The sequence below is a fragment of the Coenobita brevimanus genome, chromosome 17, assembly GCF_032717465.1.
Source record: "Coenobita brevimanus isolate Jiangsu-jjx chromosome 17, ASM3271746v2, whole genome shotgun sequence".
In the NCBI taxonomy this organism is placed as follows: domain Eukaryota; kingdom Metazoa; phylum Arthropoda; class Malacostraca; order Decapoda; family Coenobitidae; genus Coenobita; species Coenobita brevimanus.
In genome coordinates, this window is record NC_136970.1 from 19195056 (window position 1) to 19222555 (window position 27500).

Sequence of the window (27500 nt, forward strand, 5' to 3'; positions counted from 1 at the left end):
GTGGGTCTGTGTCCACAACACTACTGTGGTCATGATATCTCCTGAACCCTTTGACAAATTTCCACCGACTGTTTTGTCAGTGATGCTGTTTGAGGATATAATGAACTGATTAGGCCAGCTGCATCAAGCGGTCAAAATTCAAAGTCATATGGAGTCAACCTAGTTTCATATTGGGACGCACTATCTCCTATAAACCCATAGACGAATTTCGACCAAACTTTTGTTGGTGATACAGTACGAAGGGACGATGAAGTGATTATGACAGCAAGGTCAAAGGGTCAAAGGTCAAGGTCATATGGGTGAGCACAATATCTGAATCCCTAGACAGATTTTGACCAAACTTTTGTTAGAGGTATAGTGTAAAGGAACAATGAGTTGATTTGGTCAGCAAGGTCAAGGGGTCTAAGGGCAAGGTCATATGTATGTGGGTATAATATTTTCTGCACCCCTCAATGGATTTCAACCAAACTTTCGTCAGTGATACAGTATTAAGGGACAATGAACTGAGTAGGTCAGCAAGGTCAAGGTGTCACAGGTCAGGGTCATTTTGGTGTGGGCGTGATGTCTCCTGATGCCCTGGATGGACTTCAATCAAATTTTTGTCAGCGATACAGTACGAAGGGACGATGAGCTGATTAGGTCAGAAAGGTCAAGGAGTCAAAGGCCAAGGGTATATGGAATTGACATAGTTTACTTTTAGTCTCATTTCCACCATCCTTTCTTCTCAACCCTCTCCTTCTCTCCACTTCTCCCTCTCTATACAACTGGGCTGATTTACCATCCAAGAAGTGACAGTCCTGGCATCACTGACCTGCCCTCTTTGCCTGTGTGTGTGTGTGTGTGTGTGTGTGTGTGTGTGTGTGTGTGTGTGTGTGTGTGTGTGTGTGTGTGTGTGTGTGTATGTGTGTGTGTGTGTGTGTCCACTTCTTCTTTATGCATCTGGGCTGATTTAGCATCCATGGAGTGACAGTCCCTTGCATCACTGACCTTCCCTCTTTGCCTGTGTGTGTGTGTGTGTGTGTGTGTGTGTGTGTGTGTAGGGAGGGAGGTTTGTTTTCTCATTGGTTTAGGGACTCACTAGCACCTCTTCTCTAAGGATGTTTTTTTTCCATATTACACCTATATAAAGGTTGAACGTCAATGTGTATAAATATAAATGGCAAGGGAGAGGTGGTAGAGAGTGCTATTACCAATGAAAATATAAGCCAATGAGTTCAGGAATGGTGGGGGTAGGGAAGGGCTTAGAGGAGGGGAAGGGAGGGGAGGGGAGGGGAGGGGTGTGCAGGGGTTTAGATAGGGCCAGATTATCCATCCCTGGTCGAGAATATCAGAGCTGGCCTGCCGGCACGGCAGTCTGTTTCCCCATCTCAACCCCAACTCATAGGCTGGTAGTATTAAACCACCTCTTCGCACGAGCATTCTCTTCGTCGCGCCAGCCGTAGTTTTAAAGCGAAGAGGTTCCTCGTACGGCGCGCGAAGAGGTATCTCGGGGTTAAAAGTACTGGAATATGAAGCAGGAGCATCACCCGCCTCTTCCCAAATACCTTCGTAACTTTTTTTTATACTGATATCATATTCATGTAACAAGTTAGTACCTTTACATTCACGAAATGCATTTGCAATTTTTAAAAATGTTTGTTATCATTTTTTTGTATGTGTTACTAACTTTATTTATAGATTTTTAGGAGACTGGTGCTACCAATTTACGATCAGCTCAGTGACTGCTACATGCGCACAGCCCAGTCGTTGACTTCTATCATTCTCAAGTTACCCGTGTCTCATACAGTGGTGATCCAGGCAACTTCACAGCTTATTTCCGAGAGCACTTTATGTAACAGACTTGTAAACCATTCCACTTTTCACTACTGTCTTCAGAAAGACAAGCACGTGGTATATTTAAGGCCGTGGTTAGATTACTGCCATCGCCGCTAATTTCTAGCTGCCGTAATCCTAATAACTTTCTTTTTACGGTAGCCATAATTTAACCTAAATAACCTAACCTAACATATTTTTAACACAGCAGAAAAACCAAACATGACCGCTAAATTCTAGCGTTTGAAGCTGAACTGTAGCAGTATTAGCCTAACCTACCTAAAATTGACCTGTCCAGACCTAACCTAACCTATTTCTAACTTAACTGAACCACCAAACCAAACAACTTAATTCTGACTGCCGTAATCCTAACCGTGGTTAGGATTACGGAAGTCAGCGCTAAATTCTAACCGCCGTAATCCTAATCACTGCCTTAAATTATACCACGTGCTTACCTTTCTGAAGACAGTAATGAGAAGTGGAATGGTGTACAAGTCTGTTAGATAACATGACCTGATCTGAACTAACCTATTTCTAACCTAACTGAACCACCAAACAAAACCGCTAAATTCTAGTTGCCGTAATCCTAACCACCTTTGGACCCCCTTTCAGGTATTAAAGTATCAACTATTAAAACTATTTCCTACCATTGGACTGATTCGGAGACATTGTTTATCAGATTTAGCATATTATTTTCTCAATATATCACACGAGGGAGTAAAGATAAAACAGATGACGGCAAACATGCGTTCCTCCGGCGTACCAATCTAACAATTTCTCTCCCAGAGAGCACCCCCGCAGCATACCAACCCTTCCGTAGTCTCCTTCTGGGAAGAGGCTGTTCGGCTGGGGTTTAAAGGTACCAAACTGGGAAGAGCCTCTTCAAGAAGATGCTTCGCGAGAAGGGGAAGAGGTTGTTTAATACTAACAGTCATAGTTTTTCTCCTCCTTCCAGCTTTATACCTTCCATTTCCTCCACCTTCCTAGTTCCAAAGGGTCCCCCCCCCCACCCACCCAGAACCTCCATCAGGAGTGATCTCTCACCCCAGCCAAGATGGTGGTGGTGGGATGAACTGATTAGGTCAGTAAAGTCATGGAGGTTGTATGGCGAGTCCGTGCACAGGACTTGGCAGAGGCATACTAAGTGACGCTTTGCATCAACACCTCGGGGCCCGAGTTTTCAGCATTTCATTAAGCTTCACCATAAAATGGTGAAGCTTCTTGTTTTCGTCATTGTTTTTATTATTATAACTATTATTATTAATTTTATTATTATCATTATTACTACTATTATTATTATTATTATTATTATTATCATCATCATTATTATTGTAACCCACCACACTAGTGGTAAGTTATACTGTTCTCAATATTATTATTTTTCTTTTATGAAGAAGTAAATTGCTCATATTCACTCAGTTTCAAAGCTACGGCCATCATACTTGGCCATCTGAGTCACCCAGCTGGCAGCTTCGTATGACCAAGTATCATTCAGTTCCCAGTAAAGGTTTTCCAGTTACATCCAAATACCTACAGAAGTAGTCTATTCGTGGATTCTCAGAAACAGCTAAAGGTACAGACTTGAGATTTTTGTGGGACATAGCCAAGGTCGGGGAGCAGGTCTGAAATGACTATGGACCCATTTGGGCCACTAGTTTCTGAGATCCCCCAGCGGTCAATGGAAAGTAGTTTTGGCTCTGCCATTTTTGCTCTGAGAGGATTTTGTTGCTTTCATCTCCATCCAACATGTCTGACACTTCTAGCGGGGCCCTACGACACCAGATCTTTGCCTCAAAGTGCTCACTATAACTATGAAGGGTGTTAAAATCACCAGGTCCAGTGATAGCTTGTCATGTGGTGAGTTATTGAAATTGCTAATGGCAATTTCCATTTTCTAGCTATTATTATTATTATTATTATTATTATTATTATTATATTATGTGGTAGGTGGGGCGCTCACCATCCACTCACTCGATGTAGTTGCTGACTCAGGTGCCTGCCCTTTCCTCTCCTCCAACCTTCTTTCCTTCCATCCTCATCTGTTTTTCTTTTCTTCATTCTTTCTTCGTACCTCTGCCTAAGGGTGACTTTACACTCCTACTTCAGTCTTTCTTTTTTTCATTCTTTCCTCATCCTTCTACTTATGGGTGACTCTACACTGAATGACAAGTTAAATAGTCTTCTGTACACCAGGAAACCATATACTATGCTGGGTGGTAGCCATACAACCAAATTTTAGTGCCTGGTGGTTTAGTGGGTACTTCCGGCACTCCAATCGGACTGAGTCGGTGAAGGTTTATATCCAAGGGATGGTTGGAGTTTATTGCTCATGTAATGCCACTCAGGGATGAATGAGGCTGGTCACTCTCATCTTAAATGTTAGGACCAACTTGCCTAGCCCCAGGCTCCTACACTCCTCATGCGGCAACTGATGATTGGATGATGAATGAATGAAATTATTATTATTATTATTATTATTATTACTGTATTATTATTATCATTATCACTACTGTATTATTATTATTATTATTATTATTATTATTATTATTACTGTATTATTATTATCATTATCATTACTTTATTATTATTATTATTATTATTATTATTATTATTACTGTATTATTATTTTTTTTATCATGATGATGATGATAATGATGATGATGATGATTATTATTATCATTATCATGATTATTATTATCATCATGCCTCTGCTCACTCATGGTGGGCGAGGCATTAAGTAATTTGGTCTGTCTGTCCATGGGTGCATGTGTGCATCCATAACACTATTCTGGGCAAGATATCTCTTGAACCCATGGACGGATTTCCACTACACTTTTGTCATTGATGCAGTATGAGGAGATTGTGGCCTGATTAGGTTTGCAAAGTCAGGGGGTCAAAGGTCAAGATCATAATTATGGGGTCAACATATTTCATCACTGTGGGTGTGATATCTCCTGAACCCCCGGACAGATTTTGACCAAACTATTGTCAGTGATACAGCATGAAGGGACGATGAATGGATTAGGTCAGCAAGGTCAGTGTCAAAGGTCAAGGTCATAAAGGGTGTGGATACGATATCTCCTAAACCCCTTGTTGGATTTTAGTCAAACTTTTGTCAGTCAGTGTGAAGGAACAATGGACTGATTAGGTCAGCAAGGTTAAGGGATCAAAGGTCAAGGTCATATGGATGTGGGGTCAGTATCTCCTGAACCTCATGACGAATTATGACCAAATTCTTATCAGCGATACAGTATTATGGAAAAATAAACTGATGACAAGTCTGTACACAAGGCTTGGTGGAGGCATACCAAGCTATGCTTTGCGTCGACAGCTCAGGACCGGAGTTCTCAGCATTTCATTATTATTATTACTGTTCCATTGTTGTTATTTTTGGAAGTTGGTGTTTATTGACTAGTATTAGTATTTATATTACCATTACCTTGTCGGTTTCATTAAAATCAATTTGATCAAACACCATTTTTGTCATTAAATTGTTTGTCACCATATTATTAAATATCATCATCATCATTAGTACTTAGTATTAAAATATTACCAATTGCTGAGGAATGAAATACTAACAAATTTAATGCTACATAATCTGCTAATAGTTCTACCAATAAAGCAATTACTGACTTTCACACTACCAACAATGTAAGGAAAGTTGCTTACAAATCTACCAACGAATATACTTATCAATAATAAGGATCGTTAGGGGGCTTACAAACAAAAAATTACCTGCCACCATAACTCCTTAACCCCAAACGCCAGGCTATTTTTAACGCAGTCATCATTTCACTATGGGCAGTTTCCCAGACATTGCTTATTTTCAACCCTGAACATCTCGGAAAGTATAGCATTTAGGGAAACAAATTAAAGACCATATTACTCAACAACTCTTTCTCGTGCGAATGAAAGTATCCCTAGGTTTGTTGGTCGTTGCATTGATATGTAATGATGTGAAGACAAGAACTAATTTTTGGCATTAGAGCAGGACATGTTCGTGCATCTGCCCGCGGCCCCAACTATCCTTTGCTCTCAACGTGATAACTTCTCCACTACTAGATAAACTAGACACTGTTGCATCCAAGGCATGCCTTATGGCACTATCACTAAGACCTTTTCTAATATCCTTGGAAAGAGACTTGGCAGGGGTGGATGATGCAATTGGCTACAGGCAGCGTGGATGGAAACAAATAGGAACCCAAAGACATCTTTGTACACCTGGCAAAAGCACAGGACAGACTGACTCTCGCCTGTGTGCTATGGAGGGACTCCCTCCCTACCCTTTGGTGCTGAGATGAAATGGCAACCGACTCAAATGGTGGCGGAAAAACTCTTGTGTGTATAGCCACTACATGGCGGCCATGCATCTACTTACAAATCTTATTTACTATCGGATCTACTATTCTACCTACGAATAATACAGGCTTATGTATTTAATTATAGATTACTCAACACTATTCATACCATTATACACGACAATCTTCTTACTTATCTACTTACATCTCTGTTTACACATTTACTTATGGATCTATTTATGGATCCACAAATCTATTTACATATCTACTTAGGGAATGTACTCACACATTTACTTAAGGATTTACTTACAGATATACTGATGAACATACATGCCACTCTATTGACGCATCCACCTTTGAATCTACTTACAGATGTACTCACGAGCATACTAATACACAAACCAGTCTACTGACGTATCTTCTTACGACTTACGGATATACTCACGAATATACTAATACACAACCAGACTGCTAATGCATCTACTGACACATCTACTTGCGGATCACGAATATATTAATTACACAAACCAGTCTACTAACGCATCTACTGACGCATATACTTACGGATCACGAATATACCCAATAACACACAAGCCAGACAACTAACGCATCTACTGACGCATCTACTTACGGATTATGGTACTAATTACACAAACTAGACTGCTAATGCATCTACTTACGCATTTACTTAAGCATTTACTTACTGATATACTTACACATCTGGTTACACACCTACAGTACTTATGCATGTACTATCGGATCTACTTACGGCTGTACTTACTGGTGTACTTGCGTGTGACTGTGAGTGTGAAGAAATATGATACAGGCGGATTGGTAGTAAGTTGACACTCATATTGACGTGCGTCCACCTCCTGCACGTCCTTCACCCACAGCTCCCACGAATGCAGAGAGAGAGAGAGAGAGAGAGAGAGTTATGACCAAATACTAAACTCGTTATTCACACATTTTCTCATACATCTGCATGTATTGCCATGAGTGATAATGGCCAAACCAGTAGCATTCCATGGCTTCCTTGTACCAGCCTAAAAATAAATGATCTCTGCCATAAGATATACCGCACAGTTGCTTACTATTTAACTGACTGCTTCACAATTGGGGCAGGTCCATAACTTTCCTCCCTGATGCAGTGAAAATCATTTATATACAGAAAAACATACTGTGATTCTCTCAGTTTAGGAATATTAGCCAGCAGAGGAGAGTCACAAGCAGGAGAGGTGAAATATTAGGCCAAATCTTGTCCCCTACTGTACAGTACATTAACCATTTGGAGGCCACAGGTGGGCAGGGTTCCCTTGGCTGAATAAAATCGTCTGGTGGTTGTTAGAATAAAGGGTCTATGTAGTGCCTTTCTACTGTACAGTTAACTCGTACAATCCCGGCGTCGGCATGGTGACGACGGTACAAAATGTCTCGAGTAATCCCAGCGACATGATTTTTTTTTTTTTTAATGTGAGGAAGAAGGAACCAAAGGCAATGAGCCTGCAAACCTGCTCCTTCCAAGAGAAAAACAAAATACAAGAGAGAGCCAAATTCAAGATCCGTTCATTTCGAGATGCCTGGACACACTGCGTTTGAAAGACTGGAAATCATAGGAAGCAGCAAATACAGACATAGGGAGACAGTTCCAGAGTTGACCTGTTGCATAAATGAAGGACTGGGAGTAACGGTTAACTATTGCATTAGAGAGTTGGACAGAAAAGGGGTGAGAGTTTGCTGCTAGACGGGTGCTACGCGCCCGTCGTAAAAGTGGAGGAATGCATGCAGACAGTTCAGAGGAACAGTGACCATTGAAGTAGCGATAGAAAAGAGATAAAGATGCAACAGTGCGGCGAAGAGACAGAGGTTGAAGGGAGTCAGTAAGAGGGCGAGAGTTAATGAGATGAAAAGCCTTTGACTCCACCCTATTGAGAAGAGCTGCATGTGGGGAGCCTCCCCACACATAAGAGTTGTACTCCACACAGGGGCAGATAAAACCCCTGTATAGAGTCAACAATTGTGCAGGGGCAAAAACGGAACGGAGTTGACTTAGCACACCCAATCGCTTGGAAGCAGATTTTACAAGAGATGTAATATGATCTTTCCAAGACAAATCCCGAGCAAATGAAACCCCACGCATGTTCAACGATGATGCAGGATTAAGTTGAGTATTATTAAACATAAGTGGGTGTACCTGTGGAAGATTTTGTCGGATTGATAGGTCCAAAAACTGAGTCTTTGATGCATTAAAACCAACGAGATTGTTTTTACCCCAATCAGAGATACGAGCCAAGTCAGACATTAGGTGTGCCATTGCTTCATCCCTTGCCTGTTGAAGTAACTGCTGAGATGGACGTTGTGGGAATCGAATGGAAAGGTGAAGGGTGGAGTCATCAGCGTATGAGTGGATAGGGTTAGATATAAGTTTAGAAGGCCATTGATGAATAAAAGGAAGAGAGTTGGTGATAGGACAGAGCCCTGAGGAACACCACTGTTAATAGATCTAGGAGAAGAACGATAGCCGTCTACTACAGCGGCTATAGAACGACCAGAAAGGAAGCTAGAGATGAAGGCACAGATAGAAGGATAGAAACCGTAAGAGGGCAGTTTGGAAATTAAAGATTTATGCCAGACTCGATCGAAAGCCTTTGAGATGTCAAGTGCAATGGCAAAGCTTTCGCCAAAGTCCCGAAAGGAGGATGACCAGGAGTCTGAAAGGTAGGTGAGAAGATCGCCTGTGGAGCCTCCCTGACGGAACCCATACTGACGATCAGAAAGAAGGTTGTGATAGGAAAGATGCTTTAAAATTTTCTATTAAGAATAGACTCAAAAACTTTGAGATACAGGATGTTAAAGCAATTGGACGATAGTTAGAGGGTTGGGAATGGTCACCCTTCTTTGGGACTGGCTGAATGAGAGCAAACTTCCAGCAAGAAGGAAAGGTACAAGTTGACAGACAAAGGCGAAAGAGTTTGCCTAGGCAGGGTGTAAGCACAGAAGCACAATTCTTGAGAACAACAGGAGGGACTCCATCAGGCCCATATGCCTTATTAGTACTGAGGCCAGCAATGTCAGAAAATACATCAGCTGAAGAAATTTTAATGTTAGCCATGAGGAAGTCAGAGGGGGGAAGTGATGGAGGAACAGCACCGGATTCGTCTAAGGTGGAATTGGAAGAGAAAGTCTGAGCGAAGAGATCTGCTTTATCAGTAGAAGAAATAGCTACAAAGCCATCAGAGTAGAAAAGAGGAGGGAAGGATGATGAGGTAATGTTGTTAGAATGGTTTTTGGCAAGGTGCCAGAAGGAGCAGGAAGAGTTTAAGTTAGAGAATTGAGAGCATTTAGTATGGATGAAATTATTTTTAGCAGAGTGAAGAACAGACTTAGCACGATTCCGGGCAGAAATGATGTGATTCAGGGGTGGGTTGGCTCCTGTACCTTTTATAGGCTCTCACTTTGTTGCGGACAGCATTAGAACAAGCGTGATTAAACCAAGGCTCTCGTGCATTAGTCAAAGGATATGAGAAAGGAATGTATGCTTCCATGCCCGAGAGAATAACCTCCGTAATGCGCAAGGCACACTCAGATGGCTCTCGGCCATGGAAGCAATAATCATTCCAGGGAAAATCGATGAAGTACTGACTGAGGGCCTCCCAGTCCGCAGCTCCAAAGTGCCACAGACGACATTTTTTCGGAGGGTCCGCAGACCGTACCGGAGCGATAGGACAGGTTAAGGTGATAAGGTTGTGATTGGAGAAGCCCAACGGAGAGAAAAGATTAACAGTGTAAGCAGAAGGATTAGTTGTAAGGAAGAGATCAAGTATGTTGAAGCTCTCTCCAAGGCGGTCAGGGATACGTGAAGGGTGCTGTACGAGCTGCTCTAGGTCATTAAGGATAGAAAAGGTGTAGGCTTTTTCACCAGGTGGATCAGTGAAAGGAGAGGAGAGCCAAAGGTGGTGATGAACATTGAAATCTCCAAGAATGGAGATTTTAGAGAAAGGAGAAATGGATAGAATGTGTTCCATTGTAGAAGTAAGATAGTCAAGGAATTTTTGATAGTCAGTAGAATTAGGAGATAAGTAAACAGCACAGACATATTTAGTCAGAGAATGACAAGAAAGCCGAAGCCAGAGTGTAGAGAATTCAGAAGAATCGAGTTCAGGAACACGAGAGCAAGATAAGTTGTTGCATATATATACACAACAGCCACCTTTGGCTTTGAAATGAGTATAGAGAAAGTAGGAGGATACTGAAAAGGGTTTGCTGTCAGTTGCCTTAGACAGCTAAGTCTCAGTTAGGAAAAGAAGGTGAGGTTTAGAGAAGGAGAGGTGGTGCTCAACAGAGCGAAAGTTAGGGGAAAGGTCACGAATGTTGCAGAAATGAAGAAGAAGAGAGGCAGACAGTGGTTCCAGGCACCTTGAGTTGTCACCGGAAGAGGGGCTGAAGGTGGGGGCATTTATGTTCCCCCCCCTGGGGACTCCGAGGCAATGTTATTCGAAGCCATTTTTTTTGAAAATTTTGAAAAGGAAGTGTGATGTGTACTGTGCATGTAGTTTGGTGTTGATAGTTGGAGAATCTTGTATTGGAGAGCGTGCTGGTCTACTCTCTGTGTTACTGAGACACTGAAAAAGTTCAGCAACGAGGGATGGTCGGGACATAGTCCCGAGGGCTGATGAAACGGGAGCTCCAGCTTTCCCTGTCATCAGCTTTCCATCCACCTTGGGAGTACTGCCCTGCTCGACTGGTGCTACAGAGTACTCCTGTGATGATGCCGACAGCAAAATTCGAGTCCTGTAGCACGTCTCTAACTGCTTCAATCTAGCTAATTTTTTGCCATGGAGTAGCTTGATGTATTGGCAACACTGTGCACAAACACTTGTAGCACTGAGTTTGGTTCTGCATGGCTGGGTAACATCCGTGTGCCACTGTCCGTCACAGTATTAGAATGTCGCAAAGTCACGCCATTTTTCCGCCTCATTGGGCTGGACGAGGCGGTTGAAACTGTCACATGGACCTTCTGTCCCTTCATTTAGTGATTCTATAGAAAGGAAGACCTGGACGACTCTTCTGGGGAGGAATATGAGCCAGTGGAGAAGGATATTGAGAACAGGGATTCCCCCCAATACCCTCCCCCATTCTCTCTCATCCCGCCCAGCTGGGTGGGAAAATGTAGTTCACGGCTTGGAAAACTGGGCTAGAAAAACGATGGACGGCCATCCTGCACTTATTTCTCCTATAAGGAGTACTTTTTTTTTGCTTTTCCTTGATTTATATGTCCTATTGGATTGTTTTGTGCAACAAAATTTATTCCCGTTTTTGGTCCGGGATTGGGTGGGTATAAAATTGCAAAAATGCCTGGGATGGTACGGGTTCAAATAGAACAAGCAAAAAGATTTTGTTTTGGTTGCTATTAGACTTATTCAGCTTCGGGGAGACCTTTCGTATACCTGAGAGAGAGAGAGAGAGAGAGAGAGAGAGAGAGTTGTTCCTAACAATAATTAAAATAAAAATGACGTAGCAGTCTGAAGTGTCATAAGCAAAAACATTATGCATCTGAATCGGTATTAGTAAAAGCAGAACTCGAAAAAAATGTGGCACAAATTTTTGAAAATATGAACATGGAAAAAAAAAAAAATTAAAATCGTGGAACATGCATCATCAAACTCTGAGAAGAAAAACAAAGAAATAAATTGAAAATAAAATTTTAAAATGTAGTCTTAAAGACTAACTTAAAATTATAATCATAGGGGGAGGTGGTGACTGAATCGGTAGAGAGGCGGCCTACAGTCCTGATGGACCCAGGTTCGAATCCCAGCTAGGGCAGGGAACAGTTTAACCCACCCCATCCCGACGTTTTTGGACCTTTTTTTTTTTTTGGCTCAAACATCCGCTTTTGGTGAGAAACATCGAAAATTCATAGAGAAATCACTCACCTGAGGTTTAAAATACCCGATTGAGGTACAAGACCTTCCTTACCTGACTGGGTTTTCTAACAGGCTGGCACCAAAGAAAACGAGTTCTATAGGAGGGTAACTATTTTATCCACTCATAAACAGTATTTATTTATTTACTTGGTACGAATTTATATGTAGTACAAGAGTATATTGGTTTTCAAACAGTAATATAGGCATTATAAGCATTGTTTCACTCACTAACTCATCACCATTCATGACCTTTTTTTTCCCACATTACCTGATCATCATTTCTGACTTTTCGTCCTCTAATGCTATGTAAACATTGTCCTCCACATTGACATCGATTGGGGAATCACTCTGGCCCTGAATGTCTTTATTGGCCAGGTCACTGGTAACAGGTGAATTGCCGAGACAATGGCGTGCAGGGGGGGGGGAGAGGTTATGCGGTGTAAGGCATTGTTCCTGCTTGGCATCTTGTAGAGGAATAGAGGAAGGTGTCCCGTGTATACGTGCCAAAAATCACTCGCGAAATCACTTGCGAAAATTGAAAATTGTGCAAATTAGGGACCTTGCAATGTTGCCGCGTTAATTCACGTCGCCGGGACGGCATGGGTTAATATGAGCCAGAGGGCTCTCGGTTAAGGAAGTGTAAAAAAAGAACCTCAAAATTTGCCTAGAGTCGGAGCTCCTTGGAGAATGCTAACTTTTGTCATAGTCTGATATCCTCTGTGCATAATCGATTAGCAAGAGTAATAAAATGCAGAGGTTCATAAACAAATCATTGAGTTCAGAACTTCCAAATCAGCATTTTCTGTTCAGCAATACATTACAGTTCATTTAACCCGCCCCGTCCTGGAGGCGAAATTTTTTTTCCTGCCCAGTTCCGTCACTTAGCACATATGGCACGTTGCCCTGTGTTTAGTTTGGCAACGCCGCGCAGCAGTGAGCCATATCGGATGTCAGGTTTAGTATTCATCACAATTATTTACTTTTTTTATGCTTGACTGTAAATATAATACCTGACCATCTATATTTTACATGGATTGAAAGAATAATAGAGACATAGAGGTCATATAGTTTTCGCTGCCTTAGTTTAAATAAATATAAAAAGGGGCCATACCACTGTCTTTACTTCGTCACTCGTCTGCTGAGAGAGAGAGAGAGAGAGAGAGAGAGAGAGAGAAGATACTCTCTACACTTTGCTAAAATTAGTTATATGTTGATTTAATGAAAATGCGGTACGTCTTAGGGGTGGTACATGACTGCTCGTTGAGAACACTTATCAGTAACATATGTTGTAGGCCTATACTACTTTCCCTGTCATTTCTTGTCATTGCTCCCAGACGTACGATTCAATCAGCTGTGTTTACAATCGGCAATGGCGCATCACTGGATCTGCTGGTCATGAATCAACTTCAAGGTAAGCTATGGTGTAACGGGGTTGTTAATAACAGTAACTTGGTTAGTTTTTAGAGTGAGCATCATGCGTAGGCCTGCCTATTATATATAACCAGAGAGTGGACGCTAACAGAAGAATAAATGTGATACAGCAAGGCCATGAGAGTCGGGTCAGGTGAGTGCAACAATGGGTTCTGGGAGGCCACATATGGTATGGAGAAGTGGGAAAATATATAGAGGAGAGACTGTTTTCCCCTATATGGAAAAGGCATTGTAGCAAGAGCAAAAATGGTGTATCTTGACAAAGCATGGAGGAACTTTTGTGTGGTAAATTCTAAGATTTGGACGTCTCTGATATATATATATATATATATATATATATATATATATATATATATATATATATATTTCATTATTTTAGACAGTTCTAAGTAACTTTCCTTTATCGTGTGGCATATTTACGGGAAATAATTTAAATTTTACTCATTAAAAGAACCAGCCCAGCCTTACCTAACCTATCCTTGAGGAGTAAAATAAAAGCTAGAGGGCATTCAGTAGAGCTCATGTTCTCCACCATGCCACATATTATCCAGAATCTGTATCCAGTTTCGGATCATCTCCAAAATTAAGTATGTTCGTCCTTGCCTTAGGGGCAAAATATTATAAAATTTTGTGAAAATAGGTCAAGCCGTTTCCTCCGGATCCGGATCCAAAATTGATTTTACTAATATACCTAAGAAAAACAAGAAAATAATCTGAAATCTAACCTGACATATATACCTAAGAAAATGTCTAATGAGACATTGATATTCAGGCATCATTGGTACCAATATTTCCCAGCTTGCAGCAGAAATGACCAAGGTTAACCCTTAAGAATGATAATGAAAAGCGTTTTAGGTGATAAAATATTATGGGTCATTAACCTCTCTCTCTCTCTCTCTCTCTCTCTCTCTCTCCTGTAAACACAGCTGATTGAATCGTACGTCTGGGAGCAATGACAAGAAATGACAGGTAAAGTAGTATAGGCCTACAACATATGTTACTGATAAGTGTTCTCAACGAACAGTCATGTACCACCCCTAAGATGTACCGCATTTTCATTAAATCAACATATAACTAATTTTAGCAAAGTGTAGAGAGTACCTTCCTTGCATACTCACTTTTTATTGATGACCCTGCATGTTATTATTTTATACTGTTTCAAGCTCTCTCTCTCTCTCTCTCTCTCTCTCTCTCAGCAGACAAGTGACGAAGTAAAGACTGGTATGGCCCCTTTTTATAATTATTTAAGCTAAGGCAGCGAAAACTATATGACCTATGGCTCACTGCTGCACGGCGTTGCCAAACTAAACACAGGGCAACGTTGCCATATGTGCAAAGTGACGGAACTGGGCATCTGATATGGCTCACTGCTGCGCGGCGTTGCCAAACTAAACACAGGGCAATGTTGCCATATGTGCAAAGTGACGGAACTGGGCAGGAAAAAAAATTTCGCGTCCTGGAGACGTGAATTCACGTCCTCACATGATGTGCAATCATATCCCGGAGACGTAAATTAATGCGGCAACATTGCAAGGTCCCTAATTTGCACAATTTTCAATTTTCGCGAGTGATTTTTGGCACGTATACACGGGACACCTTCCTCTACAAGATGCCAGACAGGGACAATGCCTTACCCAGCATGACCTCCTCCTCCCCCCCCTGCATGCCCTTTTCTCAGCAATTCACCTGTTATCAGTGACCTGGCCAGTAAAACCATGTCATGCCATGTTACGAAATTCAGGGCCAGAGTGATTCCCCAATCAATGACAATGTGGAGGACAAACATTAGAGGAAGAAACAGTCAGAAATGATGATCAGGTAATGTGGCAAAAAAAGGTCATGAATGGTGATGAGTTAGTGAGTGAAACAATGCTTATAATGCCTATATTACCATTTGAAAACCAATATACCCTCGTACTACATATAAATTCGTACCAAATAAATAAATAAATACCGTTTATGAGTGGTGTGGAATAGTTATCCTCCCATAGAACTCGTTTTCTTTGCAGCCAGCCTGATAGAAAACCCTGTAAGGTAAGGAGGTACTCCTACCTGCATCAAGTATTTTAAACCTCAGGTGAGCGATTTCTCTATGAATTTTCAATGTTTCTCACCAAAAGTGGATGTTTGAGGCAAAAAAAAAAAAAGGTCCAAAAATGTTGGGACTGGGGCGTACCGCTGTCCAGAAAACGTCGGGATGGGGGGGGTTAAAAAGACAGATATTAAGATTAAAAGATGGAGTAACAAGTGCGTGCTGTTGCACTGCAAGAGTTTATGAACTCATGTTTTGGTCCTATTTATTGCTTAGTGTAAGAGAAAAAGGCAAAATTTGTCATACCTCCTTACAGCTGAAAATAATTTTGCATCATTTGGGAATAAAGTTGCTAAATTATATTTATTACTGGCGGGAGGAAGACGGAATAAAAGGCAGTATGGTCTTGCTGCTACCGCAGGTAGGGCGTCATTACGAAGAATAATTTCATTGTTATGGCATCCTTATTGTTGCTGTATCATCACCATAGCATTTGAAAACAAGGCAGTGTATTGCAGTCACAAGAATTTTCCTTAACTGGTCTTCAAAACCACAGCATGTGTATTTGAAATCCTGGGAAACAAATAAATCATGAACACGGAGTTATAGACCTACTGCCCACCACACGCGGATTAATACATTTCACATTCATTCAAATCGGGAAAGGAAACTAAGTGTTAAGTTTTAAATCTATCACTGCCTCCCGTTATTCATTTAACATCATTTTTAGCACGAAATGATATATATTTTATTTGACATGACATGATGAGGGCACTGCCATACTGAACGTATGGCAGTGCAGAGTGACCGAAGCAATCTGAAACTCTGCCATCACTTCTTGGGGTGACTGTACAAGGCAAACGCATTGAAGAGTGCCATGTGGACAAAGTAGAAGGTGATCGTCCACTTGACAGTTCGTCATTGCATGGGATAGTATTGGACCATCTGATAGAAATGATCCACCCCACCCATGTACCTGTTGGAGTCCTGTACAACAATGGGCTTGTTAACGACCTTCTCCACATAGGTTGTCCACCCGTCATTACCCCACACCTTCCCTTGAACCTTCTTCGGAATGGTGTCGGTGGTGTGGAAGGTGGACACTACGTTCAAAATGAGCTTGTCCTTCCACAGCAGGACTAACACATTGTCCTTTTGCCTGTACACCATGCCCCCCTAGGGCAGGCTCTTAGCTCTGGCGATGGCCTGCAGCTGGTGTGGTGCTCCTCTAGGCAGCCATAGAGTCCCACACACACAAAGGCCTGTAGTGAAGAGTTATTCGCACAGGGTTACAGAATTGTAGTAATTGTCCATGAACAACTTATAGCCCTGGTCCTTCAGTGGTTCCACAAGTCCCCACATGGTGTTCTCGAGGGTCTGCTGCACCCCTGTGTAGACCTCGAGGTTTCAGATGCAGCCTGAGGACAACTCAGCCAACATGTAAAGCTTGATGGAGTACTTGATGGGCTTCTGGGGGTTGTATAAGTGGAAGGACAGCCAGCCCCTCCGTCCCAGAGAGCCCTCATCCAGGCTGAGCTGCTCCTCGGGTTGGTATGCTGACTGGAACTGCTGAAGGAGGTACTCCTTGACCGTGTGAACGCGGATGAGCCAATCTTGGTTGTCCCGGGGTATGGCGAGCGAGTTGAAGGTGTGGAAGTGCTTGAGGATGGCGGTGAAGTGCCTTCCATTCATTGCCCGCCAGACCCTAGGGTAGTCGTGCAACTCGGAGCTCTTCCAATAGTGCGTGATGGTCGGCATATGCACGACCTACATGAAAAGGTATAACCCCAGGAACTTGGCCATCTCCTCTTCATTGCAGGAGAACCAGGCATCCAGCTGAGTCCCCAGGAATGTGGCGTACTGGTTGGTTTCCACGGTGAGAAATGACAACAACTCCCACATGAAAAAGAGCTGGAAGAACTGCAGGGGGTTATTGGAATATCCACCTTGATCCCTGGGCAGCCAGTGAATGGCTTGTGGTTCGGCATGAACAGGCCACTGCTTCACCCTCCACGGCAGATGCGGGTGGAGGGGCCATCACAACGAAGGATGGCCCAGCTTCCGGTGACACTGGCTCACCAAAGGAGACAAAAGGGCCTGGAGATTGGGAGCCAACAAAGAAGGTGGTGGGACCGGCAGGTCCTACAGGTGGGGAGTGTTCTCTGGTGGGGCCAGCTAATGATGGTGGTGTGGCCTCCCGCAATGGAAGGCGACGGGGCAGCTCCACTTGCTTATAGGATGACGTCAGCTCAACCTCCTCCACCCCAGAATGATCACTCTTGATGTCGCTCTCCGACTGAATCTCGTCGAGATGCTTCTTCCACTGGTATGGTGTCAACCCGCATTTCATTTCTGCAAGATTGATGTCGATGCAAGCCAACTGGAGAATGAATTGCTGTCAAAGGGACTGGTACCTCAGGCCAAGGATAAGAAACAATAAGGATAGTTCACCAAGCACTTGTTTTTTCCCACAATGAACCACGCCGCATATCCGTGACATCACATCTGTAAACAAAATCATCACTGGAGACCTGGAGACAGTGTTGCCACCTCTACAGATTAATCATGAGATCTACAGATTTTTTTGCTTCATTTCAGATTGTCAGATTTTACTAAATAATTGTGCTTAATCTACAGATTTTTGAGACCCCAAGGCAAATTTATCAAGTAACCCCTTGAAAATTACACATTTTTTTTCCATCTTCTATGATGAACCTGGAGCCATCTACTGGACATTTTCTGAGTTACACTCGGTGTTGGTAAACAAGTTCAAAACCAAAACAAGAAGACCACCTTAGGGCTGTGGCGGCTTTTTGTGGCCCGTAGGATTAATTGTGGCAATAACCAAGTTGAACTTGTTTTACAGTATCTGTAACAGGTTTGTACTGACACTGATTTAACCATGGGCGTAATGCATGTTGTGCTATAAATAAGCTTTGCTGGGCCAAAGCATGCTACAGATACAATGCTTGCCATTGCTTGGTTAATTATTTGATGCTTGTAGCCTTGTACAGTGCGAGTGTAGGCTACTATTAGTTGTAGTACAATTTACGTCAGTGATACACAATCTTTTGGGCATCTAAGACTATCAATACGCTAACAAGTAACTGAGGGCCACAAGATTTACAGACAAAATTAAGTCTAAATGTATTTTGCACAAACGTATTGGCTTGCATTACTAACATAAATAATGATGATTAGTACTTATCTGCCACACATGATACGCCTTTCTTAATGTTGTGTATCCCTGATTTACAGTATTTTTGCCTTAGGTCTAGTGCATGCTGTGCTTCAATAACTAGGGCAACTACTGGGAATACTCTGGCCTCTGAGATAAGGTTAGAATGGGCAAGGACATGTCAGGGGTTTGGGTATTGATGGTTTGTTCCTCAATAATTTTACCGTTTAAGGTTGGAAAATCCTTGTGGAACTATTCTTCAGAAAAACCTACAGGCTACGGCTGCTATATACCTTAAACCTTACAGTGTAGCCGACATCATGAACTGTTCGCTAGGGGTACTCTGGCTGCCAGGATATTGCACTGCTGCATAGTTTACCACTGCTACCTGGGATGTGCCACAGTGCTGGGTCGTAGTGCAAGAGTTAAATTTGTATGTTGTGTCATGACACAGAAACTTGTTACTTACAGAAAATGGCTTTCTTATTTTTTGTAGGTGAGTCAGGTGACAACAGCATGGAAGAAGACAGTGATAATGAGGGATACAATTCACAAGATGAGAAGAGAACTGGTACCAAAAAGAGAAGACACTCACAGAAATATAATAAAGAGTTTGAGAGTGATCCTTTACTTAAAGGTTGGATAAAACAGAGCTCAAAGGGAGATGGATATGCTTACTGTAGTGCTTGTGATGTGCACCTTAAACTGACAGCAGGAAAAACAGATCTGAAGCGACACAGTGAAAACAAAAAATACATGCCGGTACCGTAGGTAACTCAAAGGCAGTAAAAGGTCAGAGTTCACTATCAAGCTTGATGGTGTCCAAAACTGTTAATGATGTCAAAGAAGGTGAACTGAGATTAGCAGGTTTTATAGCGGAACATGATTTACCTATGTCAATTGCGGACCATCTCCCCAAGTTAATGAAGACTGTATGCAAGGACTCTAAGATAACTGAAAAAATTAAATGTGGCCGAACCAAAGTTACTGTAATGTTGACTAATGTAACTGGAAAAGAATCTCATGAGCAACTTCTTAGACTTTTGAGAGAACATAAATTTTCATTAATTGTGGATGAATCAACTGACAAAGGTTATGTTAAACACCTATGCATGGTTGCAAGAGTCATTGATAATGATTCAGTTAGAGACTTTTTTCTAACTCTCATACCCTTGAAAGATGCCACAGCTCAAACACTTTATAATAGTGTAGTTAAATTTTTCACTGAAAATAACATACCCTATAAAGAAAATCTAATTGGCTTTGCTGCAGACGGGGCCAACTCCATGTTAGGGGCACATAATTCTTTATCAGCCTTATTAAAGGCTGATGTCCCACATTTATTTATAATGAAATGCATATGCTATTCATTTGCTCTCTGCGCCTCTAATGCCTGTCTAAAACTTCCTAGATCAGTTGAAGATCTAGCTAGAGACATTTACAGTTATTTTAATTGTAGTCCCAAGAGGATAGCTGAATTAGAAGAGTTTCAAGTGTTCACAAATGTCAAGCCCCACAAAATACTGCATCCTTGCCAAACTAGATGGCTTTCATTGCACATGGTAGTCAGTCGGCTGTTAGAACAATATGAGGCACTTAACCCGCCCCATCCCGACGTTTTCTGGGCAGTGGTACGCCCCAGTCCTGACATTTTTGGACCTTTTTTTTTTACGCTCAAACATTCGCTTTTGGTGAGAAACATTGAAAATTCATTGAGAAATTGCTCACCTGAGGTTTAAAATACTCGATCCAGGTACGAGTACCTCCTTACCTGACTGGGTTTTCTAACAGGCTGGCACCAAAGAAAACGAGTTCTATGGGAGGGTAACTATTTTATCCACTCCTAAACAGTATTTATTTATTTACTTGGTACGAATTTATATGTAGTACAAGAGTATATTGGTTTTCAAACAGTAATATAGGCATTATAAGCATTGTTTCACTCACTAACTCATCACCATTCATGACCTTTTTTTCCCACATTACCTGATCATCATTTCTGACTGTTTCTTCCTCTAATGCTATGTAAACTTTGTCCTCCACATTGTCATCGATTGGGGAAACACTCTGGCCCTGAATGTCTTTATTGGCCAGGTCACTGGTAACAGGTGAATTGCCGAGACAATGGCGTGCAGGGGGGGGGGAGAGGTTATGCGGTGTAAGGCATTGTCCCTGCTTGGCACCTTGGAGAGGAATAGAGGAAGGTGTCCCGTGTATACGTGCCAAAAATCACTCGCAAAATCACTCGCGAAAATTGAAAATTGTGCAATTTAGGGACCTTGTAATGTTGCCACGTTAATTTACGTCTCTGGGATATGAGTGCACATCATGTGAGGACGTGAATTCACGTCTCCGGGACGGGGCGGGTTAAGGATTTGAATTTCATATAAAGCAGACTTTCGTGATCTACAAGATGGCCCTCCGACATGTCGTAAAAATACCCCCGCTAATACCAATACACCAGTCCTGTATGAGACAGCCCTAGCATGTATTCAATATGGACGGTGGGTGTTAGCGCTGAAGTGTGACATGTGGAGGTGTAGGAGGACTACTGGGCCTTGTGATAGGCTACTGCCCCCGAGATATAGGTCCTGAAGCCTTTGCCCAGAGTCGGACACATTAAAAAAAAAAAAAAAAGCTGTCTCACGTAATTAAGAAAAAAGAATAGCTCCAAATTTTCTTATAACCATAATGTACCGAACACATGTAAAGGTAACCTGGTTATCATCCCAGCTTTATTTACCACTTTCGAAAATGATGTGGCGATACAAAAACAAGAAGAAGAAGAAGAATGATGTATCTTGGTGAATACGATAGAAATCCAGCCAGTCTTTAAGTTGGGTGTATTCAGTAACTAAGATTGATAGACTGACTGAATGAAAGATATACATATGGGTATTGTTACTGTATATAAAATGTGACGTACATCAGCATGGTCCCTGTGCACGACTGAAAACCTCTCCTCCGGCACATACAGTTGCTGCCTCACCGTCAGCAGCTGGTCGTTGTCCCTCTTCAACTGCGCTACCTGAAAACATAACACGTATAAAGGTTGGGTGGGAGAGAGAGAACGCAGGTTAGAGCTTGAATTCTTTATTTACTCTAATATTAGTAAAAATAAAGAATACAAGCCCTAATCTGCGTATATCTCACCCAACCTTTCCACTTGTCACAATGGATCATAACCCGTATACACAATACTTAACACAGTCTGAACAATGTTGGTACGAATATGTTCCCATTACTATATACCTGATATGCAGCAAAACCTTTTGTAAATTTCTTTGCTATATAATGTATTACCTGCCAAAGATCACACTTGTCCTCAAGACTGATTTTTGTTACGTGTGTGTATTTTCATTTTTCGTTTTTCGTGGTTAGTGGTTCTCACATGTCTGTGCCTTCCTGTTCCTTTATTTTTTTTTCTAGTCCTTTCACCATATCCTTTAAAGTTTTGTAAAACCACAAACCCACCTCCTCTCTCTCTCTCTCTCTCTCTCTCTCTCTCTCTCTCACTGTATCACGATTTCTCCGCCAAATATAAAAGCCTCAGTAATACCTTCTAAGCCCACGCTCCCTCGGTGAAAACAAACATCGTCCATTTTGATAAAGGTTGCGAAAGTGATTACCATCAGCTCCACAGGGGTTTATGCTGAGAGAGAGAGAGAGAGAGAGTGTATTACAGGAAATGACAGCGAGAAAGACGGGAGGGATACTGAGTGGGTGACTCTTACAGAGTTCAAAGCTTAAGTCTCTCTCTCTCTCTCTCTCTCTCTCACACACACACACACACACACACACACACACACACACACTCACATGCACACACCATTTTATCACCTATCTATGTTTCAACCCCTCTCACCATTTCGTCAGATAGGTGATAGGTATAGCAGCTGAAGGTCGCCTCTCCGCCAGCCTGCGCCGCCACCTCCGTGTTATTCTGATACTGGAACTCCGGAGCCAATGTGTTGAGGGCAAGTGCTTTCGCCCACAGGTCCTCGGCCGCCTCGTACAGATCCTGCCGGGAAGGGGCGGTGCTGGAAGGCCTTGGAGGCGGTACTTTGCGCTCTATGGGGCCTGCTGCCGCGCCTTCGCTGCTACAGATGCCAACAGCTGGGCGGAAAAAAGGAAGAGTGATGTGATGAAATGCTGATCTTTTACTTACTAACTTTCTGGAACCACAGGGAATGAGAGAGAGAAGGAGTGAGGAGTCCCTTTAAAAAATAAAAAAATAAATTGACCCTGGTGTCTTGAAAACTGCAGGCACAAAACCAAGCCTCGCATAGTTCTGAGTGAGGTCTATGCATAAACGAACTTACTTCTTACTGTTTACCCCAGCCGTATTGAACTGTATTGGGTAGAACACTCACCATCCCCACACCAACAGTGCAGCCCTGGGCACTTCACCTGTCACTTCACAAGGGAAGTTTTGTTCTAAATGGGGCTATGGTGACGTAGTGGCAAGAGGGATGCACATAATACCTACAGTAGCCTAAGTAACGTCGAATTGAAGGTATCTATTTAAAGACTGGAGCTACCTCGATTTTTTCCCGGATATCGCAGTTTTTGTTCTATTTATTTCTGTGTTTGTATACCAAGTGGCTCTTTTTGACAATGGAGGTGTACTGTAGCTGCTAACAAGGCAGTGGTAGGTACTCAAGAAGTCAGAGGCAGTGTGTATAGATGCATATTTTAGTATCACTGTGTCTCATGGCTGTTAATCCTACAGTATCTTCCTAACAGACATAACCGTAAAAACAATAATACTGTGGCCTAACAGAATGAACCAAGTGACCAAAGCAGCAAGTAAAGAGTGTTTTTTCGGTGTTTTGTATAATTATATACATAGACAGATAGATAGATAGATAGATAGATAGATGGATAGATAGACAGGTAGACAGACAGATAGACTGATGTAGATAAAAAATTGTGTGTGTGTGTGTGTGTGTGTGTGTGTGTGTGTGTGTGTGTGTGTGTGAAACCTCTTTCCACCCTATCTGTTTTCGACACGTCCTCCTTTACAATATTCTTTATTGCCTTGTGTTTGGTCTTCCTAGTCTTCTACTTCTAATAACCACAAACACACACACACACACACACACACACACACACACACGTAGTCAGTCACTCTAGTTCCCCTCATTCTCTCTCTCTCTCTCTCTCTCTCTCTCTCTCTCTCTCTCTCTCCATTCTAGGAGATTTCAATGTTCACCACCACCTTTGGCTCTCCTCTCCTTTCACTGATCCACCTGGTGAACTAACATACACCTTTTCTATCCATAATGACCCAGAGCAGCTTGTACAGCACCCTACCCATATCCCTGACCGCCTTGGAGAGAGCTCCAACATACTTGACCACTTCCTTACTACTAATCCTTCTGCTTATGCTGTTAATCTTTCCTCTCCGTTGGGCTCCTCCGATTACAACCTTATCACCTTAACCTGTCCTATCACTCTGGTACGGCCTGTGGACCCTCCAAAGAAATGTCGTCTGTGGCACTTTGGATCTGTGGATTGGGAGACCCTCAGGCAGTACTTCTTTGATTTCCCTGGAATGATTGCTTCCATGGCCGAGAGCCATCTGAGTGTGCCTTGCGCATTACAGAGGTTATTCTCTCGGGCATGGAAGCATACATTCCTTTCTCATATCCTCTGGCTAATGCAAGAAAGCCATGGTTTAATCACGCTTGTTCTAATGCTGTCCGCAACAAGGAGAGGGCCTATAAAAGATACCAGAGCCAACCTACCCCTGAATCACATCTTTATACGTTTCTGCCCGGAATTGTGCTAAGTCTGTTCTTTGCTCCGCTAAAAATAATTTCATCCGTACTAAATGCTCTCATCTCTCCAACTCGAATTCTTCCCACTCCTTCTGGCATCTTGCCAAAAACCTTTCTAACAACTTTACCTCATCATCCTTCTCTTCTCTTTTCTACTCTGATGGCTCTGCAGCTATTTCTTCAACTGATAAAGCAGATCTCTTCACTCAGACTTTCTCCTCCAATTCCGCCTTAGATGAAGCCAGTGCTGTTCTTCCATCACTTCCCCCCTCTGACTACTTCATGGCTGGCATTAAAATTTCTTCAGCTGATGTATTTTCTGACATTGCTGGCCTCAGTACTAATAAGGCATATGGGCCTGATGGAGTCCTTCTTGTTGTTCTCAAGAACTGTGCTTCTGTGCTTACACCCTGCCTAGGCAAGCTCTTTCGCCTTTGTCTATCAACTTGTACCTTTCCTTCTTGCTGGAAGTTTGCTCTCATTCAGCCAGTCCCATAGAAGGGTGACCATTCCCAACCCTCTAACTATCGTCCAATTGCTTTAACATCCTGTATCTCAGTAGTTTTCGAGTCAATTCTTGATAGAAAAATTTTTAAGCATCTTTCCTGTCACAACCTTCATTCTGATCGTCATTATGGGTTCCGTCAGGGACACTCCACTGGCGATTTTCTCACCTACCTTTCAGACTCCTGGTCATCCTCCTTTCGGGACTTTGGCGAAAGCTTTGCCATTGCACTTGACATCTCAAAGGCTTTCAATCGAGTCTGGCATAAATCTTTAATTTCCAAACTGCCCTCTTACGGTTTTTATCCTTCTATCTGTTCCTTCATCTCTAGCTTCCTTTCTGGTCGTTTTATATAAAGCCGCTGTTGTAGACGGCCATCGTTCGTCTCCTAGATCTATCAACAGTGGAGTTCCTCAGGGCTCTGTCCTATCACCAACTCTCTTCCTTTTATTCATCAATGGCCTTCTAAGCTGTACATCTAACCCTATCCACTCTTATGCTGATGACTCCACCCTTCATCTTTCCATTCGGTTCCCGCAACATCCATCTCATCAGTTACTTCAACAAACAAGGGATGAGGCTATGGTACACCTAATGTCTGACTTAGCTCGTATCTCTGATTGGGGTAAAAACAATCTCGTTGGTTTTAATGCATCAAAGACTCAGTTTTTACACCTATCAACAAGACAAAATCTTCCACAGGTATACCCACTTATGTTTAATAATATTCAGCTTAATCCTGCATCATCCTTGAACATGCTTGGGGTTTCATTTATTCGGGACTTATCTTGGAAAGATCATATTACATCTCATGTAAAATCTGCTTCTAAGAGATTGGGTGTCCTAAGCCGACTCCGTTCCTTCTTTACCCCTGCACAATTGCTGACTCTATACAGGGGTTTTATCCACCCCTGTGTGGAGTATAACTCTCATGTTTGGGAAGGCTCCCTACATACAGCTCTTCTCAACAGAGTGGAGTCAAAGGCGTTTCGTCTCATTAACCCCTACACCGCGGGCTTGTTTACCAATGACTTGCGTGTGCCGCGGGGTTATTTGGGCTCTGACAGACTCTCAAAAAATATTTGCCAAAAATCAGTCATTAGTCCTAGAATAATAAAATTACATATGTTTATGGCACATACCTTCAGCTTTCTCCTGGAATGATTGTTGAGCCTTCATCAGTTACCGTAGGACTTGTGGAGACCTCTGAAGTAGGGTAACGAAGTCTCCACTTTACACTTCCCGACAACCCGTAATATGATTACCACAGCCAGATACAAACACTATAAACACTATTCTACAATTTTCAAGTAGTTTGGGATCCATACTCAAAAAAAAAAACACTGTGAAAGCAATGGAAATTACGAGCGCGTCTGATCGTCGCACTGGCACTAGTTCGCTCTTGGTAGTCTGTCATTTATTATTCATACAACCCCTCACACTTTATATTTCTATTACTATATAACACTTATATATATCTACAGTCTTTATCCATAAGTTTCCTTCAGTAGTATTAGTTTATTGTCACTGTAGGGATTCAATTTCTTTCAGTAAAATACGTAGCATTCACTTTCTCGTCCTGTATACTGGCATTGAGAGTGAATGTCACTTTCATCTTCACTCTCATAACTCATAGCAGTCAGACATGCTAGAGTGAAACTTTCACTTTCATTACTCCTAGGGTATATACTCGTATTCTTATACTACTACTCATTTACATTTCTATTTACGTTCTCTATTTTATTTACGTTATTTACATTTCTATTTTATTTACACTGTGTTGTGCACTGTCACTTGAAATAACTTATAAAACTATTTTCCATTGTTCACGTATATTTACATTCATTACTTTCACTTGCTGTTTACACATTATTTACACATTATTTACAATTCCACTTGCACTGTTTTACTCAATAGAAAGATCGTAGTCACTCTTTTATCAATTGTCAGCCCTTTTCCTCTTTCCACACGAGGTTTAGTAGGGGGTAAAGGTCACAGGGCCATTTGCATGGGGGTGAAAAAATGCCTTGAAGTCAGCAAGAAGAAACATACGTACTCTCGCTTCAGAAGATGAGAGTGAACTGATAACGGAGGACCAGCGTGGAGGCCTGCTAGGGGTTATTCAGAGTTACCAATATTACTTCTTGAAACAGCTAAGTCTAGCACTGATATGATTGGCAGGAAATCTAGACAATACATTATAAATTTGGTAGTTCCAGGTGAATGTAAATATCACTTAGGCTTCTCCCTTCCCTCCTTACATGTATATTTATTACGAAAATAGATTAGAGGCCTACTTAGGAGATATATATTCAGAGCTACCAATGTTATATCTTGAAACAGCTTTGTCTAGCACTGATATGATTGGCAGGAAATCTAGACAATACATTATAAATTAGGTAGTTCCAGGTGAATGTAAATATCACTTAGGCTTCTCCCTTCCCTCCTTACATGTATATTTATTACGAAAATAGATTATACGGCATATTTCAAGGGGAAAAAAACAGCGAAAATTAGCGAACGAGTGCACGTGAGGTGTT

At 42.0% G+C, this 27500-nt stretch overlaps 1 pseudogene; it reads right to left on the reverse strand.

Annotated features, from left to right (window-relative positions):
* The window catches only part of LOC145391126 (uncharacterized), a 159932-nt pseudogene that overhangs the window by 21461 nt on the left and 110971 nt on the right, over positions 1-27500 (reverse strand).